A 5,367-nucleotide genomic window follows, 5' to 3' on the forward strand; every position below is an offset into this window, starting at 1 on the left:
GGTGAGAGTCGATCTCACCAAATTGCAAGGCTCCTGCACATGGTGTGGAGGTAGGGGGGATAATGGGATGGATGCTGGGAGTCAATCACAATGTTCTCCATACACCAGTAATCTAATTGCCTAGGGAAGAACCATTGTTGGTTTTGCTATCTCCGAACACACACAAATACTCTATGCATTAGTTTGTGTGCATATTGCAAATCAGAATTTTAGTGTATATATTCTTTTATGGCTTCTTTATTTTTTACTGAAAAAAATGTCATTAGAATTTTCTCATGTCATCAAGTGTTCCAAAAATTATTTAAAAGGCTTCATAGAACTTAAATAACCCTTGAGATTTGGACATTTGTTAAACTGTTATATTTTTCATCCTTAAAAATTAAGCTACAATAAATAAATTTGCACATATATTATTGTTCACATATAGGTTGCTTTTCATAGGATAGAGTATGAGAAGTGGCATTGATGAGTAAGAGCATAAGCAAAACTCCTGGATACTTATTACAAAATAACAACTTAGAAATGCAGTGGCAATTTTATACTCTGGCAATAGTACATATTAGCATATTTAAGTATCTACACCTGCTTTAATTTTAAAGCCCCAAAGTATAAAAAATTCGTTTGAATTAGTAGTTAAATCTTTGGGAAAGTAAAAGGCAAGGTCACCATATTTATTTAAAACTTGGAATTCAGAATATAGAAGCTCTTGATTGTTTTCAATGCATGATGGCTGCACCTGTCCTAAGAAGAAACAAAATAAGGTCATATTTGTTGAAAGAAGAGAGCTAAAGCCCCCTCGGTATCTATAGTATGCTACTCTATTAGTTTCGACTCTTCGATATGAAAATTACAGGCATGCAATTTGAGCTGCCTTAGGCAAAAAGATAAATGTATTCGCTCATATGACAAGGACAAGTAAGAGAGTAATTGGGAATGACTAGAACCAAAGATCTGATGGTAGTAGGATCTTTCTTCTCCAATCATTACCTCGCCACTATCTATGTCTCCTGTTGCAAATCAGGATTCTCCGAGGAGCTGGACCCCAGCCGACGGAAGCTTCTGAGTCTGCACTTTCTCGCCTTTACCATCAGGAAGCCTCACCCTACCCACAGTTTCAAAGACCTAGAGCTATACGCCGATTGCTTAGGCTCAGTTCCTCTGCAGATCCCTTGCTTTGGGGAGAATGGAGGTGCGCTTCTGTCGAGCAACCAGTTACTACTTGATGGGCAGCCTCTTACATCACAGACATGATCTAAGCAGTTCCTCTAGCGGAGGAGAGTATTTGGGGAAGAAATGGAAGGCATGCTAAAGTGACACAAGTAACTTGTCTTATAAATATTATCTTTTAAAATCCTTAAACAATTCCATTACATAGTTACTAACATAAATGTGTAGAGGAGGAAACTGAGACTCATAGAAATAAAATTAATTGCCTTGGATCCATCTTTCTCTCTCTCTCCCCCTTTCTCTCTCTAAAATCAGTTTAAAAAAGAACACACATCCTCAGGTGAGGATTAAAAAATGAATGAAGCCCAGCCTTTGTGACTCGGCGGTTGAGCACTGACCTAGGATCCAGGAGATCCCGGTTCGATTCCCGGTCAGGGCGCATGCCTGGGTTGTGGGCTTGACCCCCCGCAGGGCGCATGCAGGAGGCAACCGATCAATGACACTCTCATCATTGATGTTTCTGTCTCTCTCTCTCTCTCTCCCCTCCTCTCTTTGAAATCAATAAAGATATATTTTAAAAATAAACAAATGAAAACATTATTTAGCAAGATGCCTATTAAGTAAATAAAGATAGTAATAGTTGGATGGTAGGCAATAACAGTCACCTCCCACCCCCTCCCCCCGCCCCACACACACACATACACACAAGTAACCTCCACGTGTGGCCATACAGTGTCCTGGCTTGCCACATATCCATGTGAGAGAAAGTTTCATGTGGGTCCACCATCAGCTCTCTCTCTGAGCCACAACTGCCTGGGGCTGCTACAAATCACAGGGGAATGGGGAGAAGGGGCGGGTGTTGGAGGAAACAGACAGCCTTTCCTTGGCCCTCCCAGGTCAAAATCTAACATCCACTCTAGGAACATATGCTGAATTTCCATTTGATTACCCTTTAAGCATTTTCTCTTCTGCAGTCCAGGACAGCAGGTTAACTCTTCCCTAACGTGCACAAAATGGCTCCTTAGCATCACAGAGGCACCCATAGGCTCCGTCTAGGCCCTACATCTCATTTTGTGCCCTTGGGGAATCATATTCGGACAGACTAAATGACTTCCCAGAGTTAAAAACCAACTAATGTCATAGGCAAATTCAAACTCCAGCCTCACGTCTCCCAGGCCAGCGATCTCCCACTCACGTGTGGGCGTTTCAGTCACTCCAAAGAGAAATAAGCTCTTCGGGGGGAAATTAGCATCAGGAAGCAGCTCCAGAGAGGAGGGATAAAGGACCGTGAGGATCTGCACAATTGCAAAAGAAGAGCAGCCCATCATCTCCTTGGAAGGAGATGGACATGCACCCAGCGACAGCAGTGGGAAAGAGTAACGGCGGACAGCAGTGGAATTAGGACCGAAGTGAAGTCAGCAAGCTTTTCTTACATACTGATTAGGTGCCAAACACCTTTTATGTGCAGGGTTCTGGGAACAGGGCAATAAACAGTGCAGATATGGTCACTGGCCTCACAATGATAGCAATCTAGTGGGGAAGACAGATCTTAAACAAAAAGTCACGGGTGTGATGACTATTTTGAAAGGCCACGGGCAGGGTCCTGTAGGAATGCAGGTAGTGGGAATGGTGGTAATAGGAATTGCTCAGAAGAGGGGAGTTTAAGCTGAGACTTGAAAAATGAGTAGATTATATTCGGGAAAATGTGGAGTAGAATAGTGGCCAAAGGAAGGGCATGCATTAAGGCCTGGAGGTGAAAGAAAGTAAGGATGTGGGGATGTAAAAGCGGGTCCCTGTGGGTAGAGCAGAGAGTGAGGGAGAGGGGAGAACAACTGCCTGGAGAGGTGAGTAGAAACCGGAGTATGTCGAGCTCCATGAGCCATGTTCAAGAATTTGCTCTTTATTCCAAGGACAATACAAAGTGTTTTAAGCAGGGAGAGATAGAATCATCTCTGCTTTTAAAAAGATCATCCTAACAGCAGCATTGAGAGATTAGAAGGGACTGGAGCTGAACATAGTGAAAAACCTCTCAGGAGGGCCCGTGCAGTGGCCTGATTAAGCCACGGCGGAGGCTTAGGTGGAGTGTTGGCGGAAAGGAAGACGGGACACTCAAGATTTGCTGCCATCGTTTCCTGGACCATGCATAGCAGGAAAAGGAAAATCAGACCTAAGGCCTGTACATGAGGGGGTCTCTGAGAATTAGGACAGAAAAGAATCCAAAATGCCTCCCATTTACGAGGAAAGGATTAGAGAAAGGAGTACAGAGAAGAAAAATAAATGTAGGTGCTGTATTTCTAATTCGCAGACAATATTTCCTGGCCAGATGCAGCTGTAGAAATTTCAGAAACACCCACTAAAATCATAAATGAAAATCACATATTCGTAACATTTAATGAGAATACAGGCTGAATTTACAGCTACTGAATGTGCACTGTGGATGGAGATGTTGATTTACTCATGGAAGATGGAAATATATATGATAGAAGAAAACAATACACAGAAATGTGATAAACATTTGCATGAAAATGAGTCACTGGAAAAGCTCGAAACTTCCACAATACTTTATGCACCAAATTATCTTCAGAGCAGTCAAAAAGAAATAGTAATAAATAATAATAGTGCATTTTCCTGCCATTAATTTTTTTTTTTTTTTACAAAACTTCTGTTGACTTCAGTGGAAGTTCTGCATCTAGAATGTGGCCCAGGAAATTTATAGTCTGTAACTCAGAGACCAAAGACCTTGAACATCAAGAAAATCTCTTACCCTTATTTATATACACTGTTCTTTATCACAAAGGAAGAGCTGGTACCCATTCCAAGTAACCAATCATTATGCAAGGAATATTCTGACTCACCCAGCATCCCTAATCAGTAAATGCTGTGCCAATGGAAAGAGAGAGGGAAGAAGTCACAGCATCCATTAATAAAAAATGACTGGGGCTTTCTATCAACAGAAGCATCATTAGGAAACGTATGGTAGGAAAATAGTAGGCTGTAGATTTGTGGTAGCAGGGATGGCAATAGAATACTAACATTTATACCCTCTTAACCACTGTGTTTTAAAATGGTGTTAGATTTCAGCTAACTATACATGTGCTTAATACATACAGTACTTTCCGTTTCCAATTTCTTGCTAAATTTCTGACTACAGCCTCAAAAGATAGGACTACCTTACCTGACCCTTTGGCACTCCCTCTGGCCTCCAAACACAAATAATTTCTTTTTTTTAGGTTTTATTGAGATAACATTGTAAAAGTTTAAAGCGTACACCTTAATGATTTGATATATATATCAAATTGTGGTGTGTATATATATATATATATGAATATTGCAAAATGATTTCCACAATAAGTTTAGTTTAAAAATATAGAATACTGCCCAGCTGGCATGGCCCAGTGGTTGAGCATCCACCCATGAACCAGGAGGTCAGGGCACACGCCCAGGTTGTAGGCTCAGTCTGGAGTAGGGGGCGTGCAGGGGGCGGAAGATCAATGACTCTCTCATCATTGATGTTTCTATCTCTCTCTCCCTCTCCCTTCTTCTCTCTGAAATCCACAAAAACATATTTTAAATATGTATAGAATGCTTCCTGAATGTGGGTGTTATCTTTGCACAGGGGCCATGCTAATCTTCTCTTTATCATTCCAATTTTTTAGTATAAGTGCTATCAAGACCATCACCACAGATATTTCTAAAAGGTAATTGATTGTCATTGTCTGAGCATATCTTCCAAAAATGCATTGGTCAATTGTTGGCAAAAGATTAATCAGAGATGAAGGGGAAGGCCCTCCGATTAATCCAATACTTTCTTGAATAGTCTCCTCTTTGCTGCCCTTTTACTCCCAATCATAAACCCTCGGGTAAATACAGAAAATATGATTCACATCTCCAATAAACTGTGTAATCTGTATGTCAACTGAGGATGCTTCGTGGTCACACAGTAGACTTGTAATTCCAAAGTAACTGTATTGCATTTTGAAAGAAAACAAGCCAGTCATGTTTCATTAACAGAAAGCCGTCTTGAGCACATCTCCTGGTAGGTTAAATGGATCTGAGTCTTTCACTGAGAATGAAGGGGAGAATCATAAGTTCATCTAAAATGCCTACAAATCTTAATAGAGGGATGAACTAAAACTACAAAAGCCCCCACTACTGTATAACTTTTCAAGTATCACTAATGCACATCACCAGTGGATTAAC

General features: G+C 40.9%; 1 non-coding gene across 1 annotated transcript; it reads right to left on the bottom strand.

Annotated features, from left to right (window-relative positions):
- Window positions 1-4,738: 4,738 nt before the first annotated feature.
- Window positions 4,739-4,847, bottom strand: LOC148092466 (U6 spliceosomal RNA). Its single transcript, XR_015715138.1, has one exon. It is a non-coding gene; the product is annotated as a U6 spliceosomal RNA (small nuclear RNA).
- Between the last annotated feature and the right edge of the window lie 520 nt (window positions 4,848-5,367).

Source organism: Miniopterus natalensis, chromosome 9 (assembly GCF_054644295.1).
Source record: "Miniopterus natalensis isolate mMinNat1 chromosome 9, mMinNat1.hap1, whole genome shotgun sequence".
In the NCBI taxonomy this organism is placed as follows: Eukaryota; Metazoa; Chordata; class Mammalia; order Chiroptera; family Miniopteridae; genus Miniopterus; species Miniopterus natalensis.